The sequence below is a fragment of the Balaenoptera borealis genome, assembly GCF_965194805.1.
Source record: "Balaenoptera borealis genome assembly, chromosome: X".
Taxonomy (NCBI): domain Eukaryota; kingdom Metazoa; phylum Chordata; class Mammalia; order Artiodactyla; family Balaenopteridae; genus Balaenoptera; species Balaenoptera borealis.
Genome location: NC_138881.1, coordinates 90,122,465 through 90,139,811, shown reverse-complemented (window position 1 = coordinate 90,139,811; position 17,347 = coordinate 90,122,465).

The following is a 17,347-nucleotide window of genomic DNA, read 5'->3' as shown; positions in this document are numbered from 1 at the left end:
ACTTCTCAACCTCCTTCCTCCCACCCCATCAAAATTGTTCTCTGTGTTCTTGCCAGAACTGCCATTGGTGGGTTGTAAAAAGATATTTTCACTACAGGGCTGAGTCACAGACTGAGAGCTACTGCTAGGGATGTCGCTTTTGTGACCTAACAAGCATGGGACAAAAAAGCAAGAAAGACAGAGATGAACTTCACTGTACAAGCCCACCTCGCCCCTAAAAATGTTTCCTTATTGGTAAGCTATAAGCTGGCAGTGGAGAAGGAAAGTGATTCATTCATATTATATCTCATGGCCCTTCCTTTTCTGTATTCTAATCAGACTCCTTTCCAAATGTTGTACCTCGGTCTCACTTGCTCAAGTATAAATCTCTTGGTTAGTTTCACTGAAGTTTGATGCCTCCCTATCCTCAGATCCTTCAGCAATTTTCCCTTGTCTGTTCATGCCCTTCTACCCCCATCCACCAAACTAGACTTCATCTCAGACAATACGTATTCAAATCTCCAATATTAAAATTCAGTACACATAAATAGTACAATGACTGTTAATGATGTACTGTCTGAAATTCCAGCCCTAAGGCGAAACTCTTCAGTGATAGGGAAATAATAACAAATGCATAAGTGCTTTTGCAGATATTGTGCTTCCAGATTGAAATAAATATATATGTTTAGAAAAGTATGTAGCCCACAAACATTCTAGTGTTTTATTAGACAATTTGCACGGAGGTTTGCTTACTCCTGGTATAGTTTGCATTTTGGCTTTATGGATAAGAAACTGGAAGCCCAGGGAGGGAAAGTGATTTATAGCACAGAAAAGTCATCACTAACACGCAGTTTGGTTTCACTGAAGTTACAATACAATCCTGGCTTTGCTACTTATACTGTTTTGTGATCTTGGACAAGGTACTTAAACCTTGCACCTTGTTTTCCTCATCTGTAAAATGGGAACACTAATAATATTCGTGTCAGCAGGATTTTGTGAATATTCCTTGCTACAGAATATGTAATGTTCTCATCACAGAGTCAGACATCTGATAAAAAACCTTGTAAATATTAATTGTTTTTCCTGTTGGTCAACATCAGCCAGGAGCCTAGTGTCAGAGCCAAGGTTGTAGTGTGGGTCTCCTGGTTTGCAGATTTATGTTCTCTGGCACAGACCCTACATCCAGAGGCCAGAGTTAATGTTATACAGGCACCTTCCTAAACCTCCCCAAATGAATTGGATCAGAGGTTGTTCTCAGAGGAATATCAGTTTCTCCAGGGGGAAGTCGGGAATTACCAAGACACTGTCTTTCAAGCAGAGACTAAATCTCATTTAATCAGTCATTCCTGTAGCCAGATCACGAAGAACTACCACTATTAACCATATAAATCTCAGCTTATTCTAGCAAACTAGGACTAGAAGATAACTTCCTTAATTTCATAAATGTTAACCATAAAATACCTATACCAATATTTCAGTAGCAAAAGTTCACAGCAGAATTTTTACTAAATTGGGAAAAAGACGAGTATTTTCTCTATCATTGTTTCTATTAAACATTATACTGGAGGTCCTAGTGAATACAGCAAGATAAGAAAAAGAAGTACACATTATAAAAAATGTAGTGGAAAGGAGGAAACAAATCTCTCTACACAGAAAAACCAAGAAAAATCTATAGGTAAACTCTTAGAACAAAAGGGAGAAAACTTGTTGGGGGACAGGGTACAAAAGAGTAGTGGCATACATTGTACGAAGTTCATCAGCTCTGTTTTCCTTTCTCCATTATAATAGAATCATAGCCACAAGGCTTCCCTGATATACTGCATTTCCTAGCCTCCCTTACAACTAAGTGTGACCATGAGACTAAGTTCTCATTAATGGAATATGATGAGGTGTAGGTGTGGTGTGACATTTACTGGTCAGGGCATTACAATAGTTGGGTACCTCCTTCACTCTTTTTCCATCTCCTTTGAACTGGATTGTGAACTTACTTATGATCTAGTTTGACCACCAAGCAGATGAAGAGCTTTTTGGCAGTGTGGTGTAATGTATGTGCCTCTTTTCAGAATATTTTAAATGCCAAAAAAATTTAGGATTGCAAAGGCCATCAGTAACATTGAAATATAATTATAAAAATGATACAATTGAAATGACTGATATAGTAATATGTATGCTTCCACCACAACATATTAATTAATAAGATTTTATAGCTGGTATAATAAATACATTCTTTCCAAAGTAATAGGAAGTATAAGTGCTTTGAAATTATGTGAACTTTGTTTGTGACAAAATCACAGGTATAGTTGTCACTACTGTGGTTTGTGGCCCACAGTTATAAATGAACAAAATGCTAAATATTGGTTGGAGGCTGGCAAAATTAAAGATGAATTTTTTTCATAAACAAATTTATAGATTCTCAGAATTTTGTCCTTAGACATCCTTGAAGTTTCTTTGGACTCCAGGTTAAAAATTCTGCCTTTGCAGAAAAACAGGATGGAAAAGACCTGATATCTAAATACCCACATGGAAGAGAGGTGGCCACTGACCTAAAATTCTTATCCCAGATGATTAGGTGACCAGAAATAATTTTCTGTCTTCTTTCAGAATTAGACTTATTGCTGAGTTTATTTACTAATCAGGCTGCCATAACTATACTACAAACTGATTGGCTTAAAAAAGAAATTTATTTTGTCACTGTTCTGGAGGCTAGAAGTCTGTGATCAAGGTGATGGCAAATTCCATTTCTGTTGAAATCTTTCTTCCTAGCTGAAGCCTTTGTGCTATGCCCTCTCATGGCTTTTCCTCCCATGCATACATGTGTGTGGAAAGAGCAAGTGAGCTCTCATGTATCTCTTCTTATAAGGATACTAATCTTATCAGATCACGGTCCCACTCTGGTCACGTCATTTAACCTTAATTACTTCCTTAGTCCGTATATAGCCACACTGGGGGGGGGGGTAGGGCTTCAATGTATGAATGGGGGGAGCAAATACATTCAGTCCATAACACTAGCCTTATTCCAAGTCATACAGAAATTGGTAGCACTTGTGGAGATGTTGCCGGTTATATTCTCCAGGAAGCAGACAGAGTTCATCATACAGGATGTTTACAGGGAGTTTCTTTGTGACTGATGCAATGAAATGGATGGGCCTTCACACACCCACCTCAATCAGTCATTGGATATGGGCCAGACATCTCTCTACAGCTGAGGCTATCCTATAAAGGTCTAAAGCTGAAGACTTTCTATTGACAGGACACCTAGAATCTGGAAAAACAAGTTCTTTCCCTGAAGAGGAATATGTATGGTACATCTCCATGTCCAACACAATCTATTTCTTACGCTGCTTAAATCTACTTCTTCATATAAGTCCAAGAAGCAGATCCTCCAGAGTCCTCCACTATCTGTTCTAGATTCCTATTTTTCTCAGCTGGCCTCTGTACCTCACTTCGTGACATGACTGAGACCCTCATCCCTGACAAGTCTTGAACACTTCTCTGGCCAAGGTTGCTACATATGTCTATTTCCCATCAAAACTGGTCAAAGGAGTATCAAAAGGCACCATGTGGATTGCTTTGGTGCCAAGCATATTCAGCTTGCTCCCACTGTGTAACAACATTTCTTCCTCCTCCTGATAGAGAGGGTCAATTGCCTTTGCCTCAGATGGTGTAATAGTCTGAATCCATTTTTTAATGCTTGATTGCTAACACCTTCTAAGCCTCACCCCTCCCTATTCCCCTTGTGTACCACATCTGGGCAAGCTTATAAGAAACTAAGGTGTTCCCTTCTTTGGTGCTGATGGGAGGTTCAAATCACACAAGCATGCACAAAAGAATCTCCATACCCTACTCACCATAAAACCCCAAGCCAGTTTCATTTCCCTGATCTCTGAAGTCATTTTTGGACCAGCATAAGAAACCAGCTCTTTTGAAAAATCCTTACTATGTAAGTAATAAGACTTTAACACGTGTGTGTGTGTGTGTGTTTACCAGTCTTGACGTCTGAAACAAATTTTGAGCAGGGGTCCATTCTGTGTCTGTAAGGATGGCCACAACAGATGGTGACTCCTCTTGTTGTTTGCTATTCCCTGAACAAAAGAATCCTGAAGTGTCCATGCAACATCCATAGCTTATAGTACAATGGGACTCTTGCTGGTTGTCATGGGAGAAGTGTTTGTCTTTTGGGGATCATGACCTGCAACCCTAAAGAGCCCAGAGTTGTAGGAACAGAAAGAAAAATTTCATCTCTGGACTGCCTTTAGATACAAGACTACAACATCAACTCTTCCCTGGATCTCTGCTCTGTTAGCACGCCCTGCAGATTTTGGACTTGCCAGCTTCCACAATCATGTGATCCAATTCCATAAAATCAATCAATGAATCTCATATACATTATATGTGTTGCTCATTTCCAGCTGACGCCTCACTAAAGTCACCTTAATGTCCATATTTCTAGATTTCACTGTAAAACTCTTCCAGCCTCTACCTATTACCCAGTTCCAAAGCCATTTCCACATTTTTAGGTATTTGCTATAGCAGCACCCTATTTCTCACTAACAAAACATGTCTTAGTCTGCTTGGGCTGCCATAACAAAATGTCATCAATTGGGTGGCTTACATGACAGAAATTTATCTTATCATAGTTTTAGAGGCTAGGAGTCCAAGATCAAGGTGCAGTAGGAATTATTTCTAACAAGTATTAGCCTCCTGCCTTATAGATAACCACCTTCTCACTCTATCCTGACATAGACTTTCTCAGTGTGTGTGTGTGTGTGTGTGTAGATAGATCTCTCTCTCTTCTTCTTCTTGTAAGGCCCCCAGTGTTATCAGATTAGGACCTCACCCTTATGGCTTCATTTTTAGCTTAATTACAGTCTAAAAGCTCTATCTCCATATCCCGTCACATTGTGGATTAGGGTTTCAGCACATAAAATTTGGAGGGACACATTCAGTCCATAGGAGTGGTCCTGCAGCATTTAAAATGCCAACAGTATACTTCTGGACTCTAAATAGAAAGACTTCGGGCTGAAAAAGTCTTCAAGAAAAAAGGCTCATTACTATTTACAATAGCCAGGACATGGAAGCAACCTAAATGTCCATCAACAGAGGAATGGATAAAGAATATGTGGTACAGATATACGATGGAATATTACTCAGCCATAAAAAAGAACGAAATAATGCCATTTGCAGCAACATGCTTGGACCTAGAGATCGTCATACTGAGTGAAGTAAGTCAGACAGAGAAAGGCAAATATCATATGACATCACTTATAAGTGGAATCTAAAAAAAATGGTATAAATGAACTTATTTACAAAACAGAAATAGAGTCACAGATGTAGAAAACAAACTTATGATTACTAGGAGAAGGGGGGAAGGATAAATTGGGAGATTGGGATTGACATATACACATTACTATATATAAAATAGATAACTAGTAAGGACCTACTGTATAGCACAGGGAACTCTTCTCAACACTCTGTAATGACCTATATGGGAAAAGAATCTAAAAAAGGGTGGATATATGTATATGTGTAACTGATTTACTTTGCTGTACACCTGAAACTAACACAACATTTTAAATCAGCTATACTCCAATATCATTTTTTAAAAAGTCTCATTAAGTCTCTTCAGTTAGAGAGAAAATGGTAGAATAGAAAACCTTAAAAGCCCATTCTTCCACAAAAATAGTAAACTGGCAAAACCTGTCAGAATCAACTTTACTAAACTCTGGAAAGTTATTAATATATACACACCTAACATAGGAGCACCAAATATATAAGACAGTTATCAGCAGACCTAAAGGGAGATACTGACAGCAACACAATAATAGTAACAGACTTTAACATGCCACTTACATCAATGGATAGATCATCCAGACAGAAAGTCAACAAAAAAACTTCAGCCTTAAATGAAATACTAGAGCAGATGGGCTAATAGATATATACAGAAAATTCCAAAATGCTCAGGCCCAGATGGCTTCACTGTCAAATTCTACCAAATTTTTACAAAAGAATTAAAATGAATTATTCTCAAACTCTTGCAAAAATATAGAAGAAGAAAGAACACTTCCTAACTTATTCTATTAGGCCAGTATTACCTTGATACCAAGGCCAGACAAAGACTTCACACACACACACGCAAAACAACAAATACCAATATCATTTATAGATATAGATGCAAATATCCTCAACAAAATACTAGTAGGCTGAACCCGGCAACATATATTTATTTATTTATTTTTGGCTGTGTTGGGCCTTCGTTTCTGTGCGAGGGCTTTCTCTAGTTGCAGCGAGTGGGGGCCACTCTTCATCGCGGTGCGCGGGCCTCTCGCTGTCGCGGCCTCTCTTGTTGCGTAGCACAAGCTCCAGACACGCAGGCTCAGTAGTTGTGGCTCACGGGCCTAGTTGCTCCGCGGCATGTGGGATCTTCCCAGACCAGGGCTCGAACCCGTGTCCCTTGCATCGGCAGGCAGATTCTCAACCACTGTGCCACCAGGGAAGCCCCCCAGCAACATATAAAAAGGGTTATACACCATGCCCATGGGAGATTTATCCCAGGAAAGCAATGGTGGTTCAACATACAAAACTCAATCAATATAATACAGTATATTAATAGAATGAATAAAAAAAGCACAATATCATTTCCATAATTGAAGAGAAAGTGTTTGAAAAATTAAACACACTTTCATGATATCAACAATCAACCAGGTAGGAATAAAAGGGAACTTCCTCAACATAATAAAGGACATTTGTTAAGAACCCAAAGCCAATGCCATACTCAATAGTGAGAAACTGGCAGCATTTCTCCCCAAATCAGGAAAAAGACAAGGATGCCCAATATCACCACTTATATTCAATATTTTACTGACATTTATATCCAAAGAAATTAGGCAAGAAAAATAATAAATATACTACAGACTGGAAAGGAGGAAAAATTATTTCTATTTGTAGATGAAAACACTTAAGAATCCATAGGATACTACTGAAACTAATAAAGAAGTTCAGCCATATTGTAGGATATAAAGCAACATACAAAAATCAGGTCTATATCTATATACTAGCAATAGATAATCTTAAAGGAAATTAAGAAAACAATTCATTTACAAAAGCATCATAGAGATTTAAATATTTAGGAATAAATTTAACTAAAGAAATGCAAGACTTGCACATTGAAACTATACAATATTGTTGAAAGAAATTAAAAAATACATAAATTAATGGAAAGTCATCCGGGGTTCATGGATTAGAAGACTTAATATTGTTAAACTGGCATTACTCACCCAATATGGATCCACAGATTAAATGTAATCCTAGTCAAAATTCCGACCACTTTTTCTTGCAGAAATGGAAAAGCCGATCCTAAAATTCATAAGGAAGTACAAGAGACCTTGAGTAGCCAAAAAATCTTGAAAAAGAACAAAGATGTAGAAATTACACTTACTGATTTATAAACCTATGCCAACCTATAGTAATCAAAGCAGTGTGGTACTGGTATTGATAGACATGTGGATCAATGGAGTAAAATTTAATTCTAGAAATAAACCCATACATCTATGGTGAGCTGATTTTTGGCAAGGGTCCCAAGACCATTCAATGAGAAATTATAGTCTGTTTGACACATGATGTTGTGACAACTGGATATCAACATGAAAAAGAATGAAGTTGGACCGTTATATCACACCATATACAAAAATTAACTTCAAATAGAAAAGGTTCTAATTAACTCAAGTAGATAAAGGTCTTTGAAAGGCTTATTAAGACTTCATTTAAACTGATATACTCAGTCTTTCAGCAAAGATCAGATTATAGCTGTTTCCTTCTCACCCAACCCAACAGATTTAGATGGCCTCAATTAAGAAAAGAGGTTGGCAGAGAGTGAGGAAGCAAAGAAATAAGGTAGACTTAATTGTGTCTAGGAAAAAAGTTGGATATTGTTGCTGTCGTATGGGACTGAATGAATGAAAATAGACTGAAAGCTTATTGAGTTTTGAGGCAATTGCATTGACAGAGAAACCACAAACTTGTTGTAAAAGAGTTTATGACTGTATAGTCTGGTCCCCAAACCTGTACCATCAGGAAGAGGGGTGTGGAAAATTGTGTATCCACCAAGGAAGGAAATATCCCCCAAACCCACTTGAGATATTACTATGGATAGCAATGGACAAGGGAGTTTCTCACAGAGAGAAGATTCACTATCTAATCAGGGAACCTCCCTCACTACCAGGGCAGAGTGTCTTCAGACCTGATCAGTAAGATTCCATCATTGCTATGAACAAGTGATCACAGTATATCTTTCATTCCTCCATTTTTATAATGGAAGTTTTTATTCGGCTTACTCTGTCCCTATTCTACCATTGTCTATTGGGGACGTGGGAGAGACTGATAATTTAACTTTTAGTTCAAAAGGATCTACATGTGGACCTGATGGAGAGGACTGCACATCACCCAGAGATCCTGGATTTTGAACTGAATGTAGTAACTGTTTAGAACATTGGCTTATCTTCTTTGGAGAGGGAGTCAGTATATTCTAGATGTGAGAAGGAAGATGCATACAGATATATATAGCTAAGGAAACACTATAGATGAGGGAATAAAGGCTCAGGGGCTTAAGGAACTTTCCCAAACTTAAATGGCTTTTTTAGTGTTGAGACAGGATTCTTACTGCCATCTCACTCTGGAGCCTTTGCTCTTGGCTAGGACATTACTTGTCTCCTGGAAAAAGAGTAGAAATAAGGGCATTGCCAGTAGTACTGATATTTGTACAGTTACTTCCTGCTACAGCAGGAGGCCACCCACAGGTAAATAGAAAGCAATAAGCAAAAGCAGTCAGAAAGCTTCATCATTTTTCAACATTTCCAAGAAGTTAGTTGGAAAGTTGGAGCTTGGAATTAAAGGCCCAGAAGCAGAGGGGGACCCACAAACCTTCCTGATGCATTCATTCATTCATTCAACAGACAAAATGGGCCTATCATGTGCCAGGATCTGTTCCAACAAAACAAAAATATTCATGGAGATTACAATCCAAGTGTGGAAAGACTGACAGTAAACTAAGTAAGTAAAATATACTAGGTCTTACATAGTTGAGTATCATGGAGAACAATAAAGCAAGGAAGAAGGAAAGTACAACAGTTCAGATATAATGGTCCCTTTCTGCAGGTTGGAGAAACAAGGGTTACTCTTTCTGTTTGATATACCACACTTCCCAGAACCTGAGATGAAACACCCTCACAAGGTCTAAGTTGATTTTTGCTCCCCCCATCACCTATTTGTTTTATTTCCTTGCAAATTATTAACTTTGCAAGGTATGATTTTGCAAGGGTTTGTCTCAGTCCGCACCTCCCTTCCCCTATCCTGTGGTGGCAATTGTCTTATCTACTTTCCATCTCTCTACTGCCCATCCAACAGGCCTGTCCTTTGCTGATTGTGGGCCTATGACTCCTGATGTTGTTCCACTTATTTCCTGCTTCTTATCTCAGTCTTTTCTTATTCATTCAAGGAGCCAGACTAGCACCACAAGTGTGAGTTTTGGAATCAGAGGAACCTGAATTTAAACCTTGGTTCTATCACTTACTGGGTATGGGAACTTTGGCAAATCACTTAATGCCTGAAGAGCATGAAATGAATATAATGCTAGGAAAGCAATCTAAACTTGTTATTTAGATTGAAAAGTTGGCACCAGAATGTAAATTAATGCAACTCTTCTCTGGCAGCGCATCCGAAGGCTCAGATCAGGCAAGAATTAAAGTTTGAGTATACCACTGAACAATGAAGCCCAACTGCTAAGGTGCTGGTAAAAAGAAAAGGGTATATTAAATGGTGAGTGGAGGAAGGAAGTCATAAATGCTAAATATGATCTCAATACCAGCTAAAGAAATATGGGCTTTGCAAATAGGTCTTTACAAATAGGTTCTTTCTTCCTGGTCATGGATTTATACGTATATATTTTAATTAATATAGTCCCTTTCTTCCAAAACTGTACGTAAACTGTGTTTATGATGGTGAAATTTAGTCCACAAGTTGAGGAATATTGAAGCATAATCACAATAAATCTAGAGGAAGTATGAGCATTACCCATAGATCCTGGAATTGGAGCTCAGTGAAGTGACTGAAGAAATGTTGGAAAGTGACATAATTTATTTTGGATTATATATAAGATAATTGTATCTTTTTGGGCAAGAACATTTTTGGAAGAAGGTATTTGGGAAGAAGGGGATGTAGATGTTGGGTAGCCCTAAGCATGGATTCTAATAGACATGTATTACTTTTTAGCAACCCAGCATCAACCTTCCCAGTCCTTATTGTACTCCAGTTTCCTTTTAAAGAAGTACCCTTGCCTTTTATATTAAATCTACTTAAATCAATGGCACTTCTCTCCTCTAATGAAGAGGCAGGCATATCTTGACCTAAGTTAGAATAATCTAATGCTCTGTGGCTAGATTTTGGATCTTAATAACAGGGACACAAGAATGAAAATGTCTGAGGTCTAAGCAAACCATGTGTCAGTATCCTCATCAGACCAATCATGCTACATCACCACTTTTGGTTATTCCTAGCCCAGTTGTCCAGTTTCCTGTTGGTTCTCTGAGCTCTTAATATCATTATAGCAAATTCACTTTTTAAGTTTGCCTGAGTTATTTTCTATTTTTTCTAACTTTAAAAAATTTAAAGAATTTCAATATGATAAACCAATGATGTACATGGGTACTATCATTAGAGAATGGGTTTAAATTCTGGTCCCACAACTTATTTAAACTCTCTGGGCCTCAGTTTCTTTAGTATTTGTAGAAAGGAGATGATAAAAATGGCACCTACGTCATAGTTATTGTGTGATGTGTCCAATAAATGTTAGCTTTTACTATCATGTAACTGACTAAATTTTCTTAAATTAAGTATTCCTACCCTTTTGTCCTTCATTGCCATGTTATAAGGAGGAATGCCCTGTTGCGTGGGCAGCTCCCAGACATGGGATTTTATTGTGCTGATTGGAATAATGAATAGAGCTGCAGAACTGAAGGACCCTAAAAAGATTAGCTCAGTTTACCTTTGAAAGGGAAAGGTAAACTGAGCTAATTCTTAGGAAGAGGTGACTATTCAAAAGACTGGAGTCTTTTGAATATAACATTGTGATGTAACTAATCAGAGACAACAAGCTTTACTTTGTATTAATTAAAATAAATTAGGTGTGTGTGCGATGTTATGGGGGAGGTTCTTCTCCTGATATGTTCCTGGGAGTTTCAGCTGAAGCATTCTGTCTTGCCCCCTCTGCCACATAATTTCTTTTTAGGCAATGTCGATCAATACTTCCTCTATCTGTGCTCATTTTCCGATTGTCTTCTATAATTAAGTCTTCATCACCAACATGCATATAGTTAAGTTTTTGACCTGAATATTCCCTATGGTTCATAATATTCCCATTGGCCTGCCTCAGAGTTCTAAAACACTTTGTCAATATTATTTAACTAGTGTTTACTTTGAAAACACTGAGGACCTTTAAACTCTCCCCATTAAGTACTTTACCTTTTCCATCTGTCAGCAACAAGTTTTGCTAAAGACAGGGTTCAAATGTCTCTTTCCCTGGTGCTAGAGCAGGACTACTTGAGAAAAATCTCTGCTTTTAATAAAAGTGACTTTAACTATGAGAGGAACATCTTTTCCTATTGCTTATCCTAAATTATATTCCCAGAATTTGCTAATTCTGTGGGAGCTTGGATTTATTTATTTGTTTATTTATTCATTCATTCATTCAGCCGTGAATCTTCCTTTTTATGGGAATGTAGCCCTTTTACTCCCCAACAATGCTGCATTTGTAGGGAGAGGCTTTGAAAATCAACTACATTTTTGATGTTCAGGCATACATACAAAACATTTAATAGTAGTTGGCCCTTAGTAGTGGGGGGTGGAGGTGTGGATTTTGGGTATTTAAATTTTTATTTTATACATTTCTTTTTTTAAACAAAAAGGATCATGTGATGCTTTTATAATTACACATTTTCCTAAACTATAGATCCTTCCTTATGAAGCCATTTTCTAAGGAAATCTATTATAATAATAGTCTCTATATCTGGGTATTTTATCCAGCTCAAATTCATGCTCAATCATGAAAATTATTTTCTTGCATATGCCCTTGACTCTCTTGCTCTTCTTTCATTTTGGCACACTTACTTGGGAAACTGGAACCTTGATTAAATCCACCTTTCTCTCATACTTGCACCTGAAAAGCTGACCATGACTGGAGAAAAAATTGCACAACAATAAATTAATGACCACATACCTAAACTACGCTTTTAATGCTGCCAGATACCTTGTTATTTGTTTTAAATCCATTAAATCTCCCATCCACAAAGGTGACTATTTCACAGCTTCTTCTCTCTCTTCAAACCTCTAATACCATCTCCCCCATCTTCTATCTCAGCTGATTTCTTTGCTTCCTACGTTGGAGATAAATTGAAACAAAGGGGAACTTCCACATACTCTTATCACTACTTCTATCCACTTAGCAGCATCTGCACCCATATACGCTAACTTCCTGCTTGTACAAAGATGATCTTTCCTTACTTTTCTCTAAAATCAATCTTTTTTGCACTAGATTGCATATTCTTTTAACCACTTTTGCTTAAGCCCCAGAGATTCTTTCTTCACTCTCCTATAAATTCTTATTTTTTGCTCTCTAGTGGATCATTCCAATAAACATATAAATTTCCTATTACTTCTTCCTTCATAAAAGAAAAGTTCCCTGATATCACTTTCCTGTTATCTGGCACCAAATTCTTTTACTCACTTGCACAGTAAAACAAAAATTTTTACTAATACTTGACATATACAATTTCTCTCATCCCATTCTCTGTTCTCTCTCTCTCTCTGCCCCCTCTCTCTCACACATGTGCATACACACTCATCTTTAATATAATTCACATGTAGTGAAATAATTATATTGAAAGTGTACCGTTCAATGAGTTTTCACAAATGTATACACCCTCAAAATCCATCCTCAAATGGAGACATAAAATATTTGCATCAATCCAGAAAGTTTCCTCATGTCCCTTTGCAATGTCTCCACATCATTTATAGTTTCCATTTCTATTGCTATAGGCTAGTTTAATCTGTTCTTAAATATAAATGTACTTAACAGTCCATAGACAGATGCTTTTATGTCTAGCATTTTTACCTCTGTATTGTAAGGATTGAAATTCCATGCACTGCCTTGACATCTTTGAGACTCACGTAGCCCCAAATGGTTAGCTGTGAGTTCTCCTGCTCTCACCATGTATGCTCCACATCCAGCAGGGAAACCTTCCCACCTAGTTAGTCTCTTTATCAGTGGGTTCAGCGGCACCCAATCTGGTCCTGAACCTAAGGTGTTTTACTTCCATGGCAACCCGTGAAACTATTCAAACAAATTACAGGTTTCTTTAAAGGTACTGTTTTTCACACTTCTGTATTTTTTATATGCTTCATTATAATATTTATATAATTTTATAGTAATGATTTGGGATTTGGGCAGAATTATAAATTTCTGTAATGGATGAGAATATCTTGTTTACTTTGTACCACCAGGCCTCAAGACTGGATATAAACAAGGGAATGAGTATAGACAGAGAAGGGAAATAAGGACTGAACCCTGGGGAATGCCAGTGTTAAGGGGTTAGCTAGAATAGGAGAAACTAGAAAGGGCAGTGAGAAGAAGCTGTCAATGAGGTTGGAGCAAAAAACATAAGAATGCCATTTCTGGAAATCAAGGAAAAAAGGTTTATCAAAGAGAAGGTGTAATCAACTGTGTCAAATGCTGTTGCTAGGTTAATTAATATGAAGTCTGAGCCACATATGATGCACCTCAGCCCTGGGGTCTGACACTGGGAACACAAGCCCCCTTAGCTGCTTGAAAAACAGTGGGACTTAGTAAATGGCTGTAAGAAGCCAAGACTCTTCTTGAAGAGCATGTGCATAGACTTGCACACTCACAGTCACAGCTCAGAGGCAGCAGATTGAAAACTGCCTAGAGCTCTGGCCAGTTTGCCAGGACTGCTCCAGCACACACCCAGCCCACACCAGGCTCCTGCTCCAGCCCCTCTTGCTCCGGTGTTGCTCCCCACTGAGACGGAGCCTACCATTGCCAATGAGAATGCACACACTTGAAGGGAATAGAGGCAGCTCAGACCTGGCCCTGCCTCTGACCAGAGCTGGGCAGCCATTACCAGCTTGCATGTCCCTGTACACACTCCAGAGAAAGTGAAGCTAGCTCCAGGGCAGAGACAGCCACTGCAGGAGCATGCATTCCTCTACACACTTGGGAGAGGGTGGGGGCTGCTCAGTGGTGTAGTACCCATCCCTCTGGCCAGGACCCAGCCTCTAACTAAGGTATGCATACCAGGGGAAAAGTGAAACCAGCACCAAGCCCTCAAGCCCCAGTCATGTCCCAGATGTCCAAGATGGAGACTGCCTTTATACCAAGGAGAAACCCAGTTCCCTGAGGGCTCCTGCTCCAGCTCCTCACCCATGATAAGGGGGTGATGGCCACTAAGCTTAGGAAAAGTCCTGACTTGCACCTGGCTTTGGCTCTAGTCCCTCTGACTCCAGCCCTACCTCCCACCAAGGTGGTGGCTGTCAGCACACCCCAGGGAAAGATGCAGCCCATGCTCATTTCAGGTCCAGCTCTTCCACCAAAGCCACTGTGCACAAGCAGATTGCATAGAGATACTCCCACACAAGGGCACGCCTTGAAGACTGGGATGGGTAAATGTTTCACCTAATTTCACAGAGACAGAGAAAGTTAAACAAAATGAAAAGACACAGGGACATGTTTCAAATTAAAGAACGGGGGGGAAAATCACTGAAAAAAACCCCTAATGAAACAGAGATAATTACCTGATAAAGAGTTCAAAACAATAGTAATAAGAATGCTAACTGAAGTGAGGAAAAGACTAGATGAACATAGTGAGAATTTTAACAAATAACTAGAAAATATATAAAAGAAACAGCCAGAGCTGAAGAATACAATAACTGAAATGAAAAATACTTTAGAGGGAATTAATAGCAGATTAGGTGATACAGAAGAGTGCATAAGTGATCTGCAAGATAGAATAATGGAAATCACCCAATTAGAACAGTAAAAAGAAAAATAAATTTTAAAAATGAGAACAGTTTAAGGGACTTCTGGAACAACATCAAACATATTTGTAAAAATTTTATTTCTTTATTTTTGGCTGTGTTAGGTCTTTGCTGCTGTGAGTGGGCTTGCTCTAGTTGTGGCAAGGGGGGGGGCTACTCTTCATTGCGGTGTGCAGGCTTCTCATTGCGGTGGCTTGTCTTGTTGTGTAGCATGGGCTCTAGGCATGAAGGCTTCAGTAGTTGTGGCTCGTGGGCTCTAGAGCACAGGCTCAGTAGTTGTAGTGTATGGGCTTAGTTGCTCCATGGCCTGTGGGGTCTTCCCGGACCAGGGCTCAAACCCGTGTCCCCTGCATTGGCAGGTGGATTCTTAACCACTGAGCCACAAGGGAAGCCCCATTAAACATATTAACATTCACATTATAGGGGTCCTGGTGGGAGAAGAGAGAGAAAAAGGGGTAGAAAATTTATTTGATGGAATTATGGCTGAAAATTTCCTGAACCTGAAGAAAGAAACATATATATCCAGGTACAGGAAATACAGAGTTCTAAACAAGATGAACCCAAGAGACCCACAACAAGACATATCATAATTAAGATGGCAAAAGTTAAAGATAAAAAGACAATTCTGAAGGCAGCAAGAGAAAAACAAACAAGAGTCACATACAAGGGAACCCCCATAAGTCTATCTGCTGAGTTTTTAGTGGAAACTTTGCAGGCCAGAGGGGAGTGGCATAATATATTTAAAGTGCTGAAAGGGAAAAGCTTACAACCTAGGATACTCTGCCTAGCAAGGTTATCATTCAGAATTGAAGGTGAGATAAAGAGCTTCTCAGACAAGCAAAAACCTAAGAGTTCGTCAATACTAAACTGAACTTATAAGAAGTGTTAAAGGGTCTGTTTTAAGTGAAAAAGATAAGGCTATAACAAGAAAAAAGAATTATAGGAAGGGAAAAATTCTATTGGTAAAGGCAAATGTATAGTAAAGGCTGTGGATCAGCCACTTAAATAAGCTAGTACAAAGATTAAAAGACAAAATTGTAAAATCAAATATAACTACAATAAATAGTTAATAGATAGACAGTAAGATGTAAAATATGACATCAAAAACACAAAACATGGAGGGGGGAGTAAAAAATGTAGAGCTTTTAGAATGTGTTTGAACTTAAATGACTATTAGTTTAAAACAGGTAGATATGGTTATAGGTCAACACATATGAACTCCGTGGTAACCACAAATCAAAACCCAACAGTAGATAAGCAGAAACTAGAGAGAAGGAAACCAAAACATAACACTAAAAAAAAATCATCAAACCACAAGGGAAGAGACTAAAAGAAGAAAAGAACAGAAAAGAACTACAAAAACAACCAGAAAACAAATAACACAATGGCAATAAGTACTTACTTGTCAATAATCACTTTAAGTGTCAATGGACTAAATGCTCCCATCAAAAGACACAGGGTGGCTGAATGGATAAAACAACAAACCATCTATATGCTGTTTACAAGAGACTCACTTCAGAGCTAAGGCCACAGACAGACTGAAAATGAAGGGATGGAAACAGATATTCCATGCAAATGGAACTGAAAAGAAATCTAGGGTAGCAATACTCATATGAGACAAAGTAGAATTTAAAACAAAGAAGTCTATAATGAAAGACAAAAAAGGGCATTATATGGTGATAAAGGGATCAGTACAAGAGGATATAACTTTAGTAAACATATATGCACCTAATATAGTAGAACTTACACATATAAGGCAAATATTAATAGACATAAAATGAGAAACTGACAAGAATACAATAATAGTAGAGGACTTTAACACCCCACTTACATCAATGAACAGATCATCCAGACAGAAAATCAGTAGGGAAACAGTGGCTTTAAATGACACACACATTATAGCAGTTGGACTTAATAGATATCTACAGGACATTCCCTCCAAAAACAGCAGAATACACATTCTTTTCACATGCACATGGAATGTCCTCCAAGATAAATTACATGCTAGGCCACAAAACAAGTCTCAACAAATTTAAGAGGACAGAAATTATACCAAGCATCTTTTCTGACTACAAGGATATGAAAATAGAAATCAGTTACAGGAAGAAAAATGGGAAAAACACATAAATGTAAATACTAAACAACTTGCTACTAAACAACCAATAGGTCAATGAAGAAATCAAAGGAAATCAGAAAATACTTCGAGACAAAAATAAAAACACAACTTTCCAAATTCTATCTGACTCAGCAAAAGCAGTTCTAAGAGGGA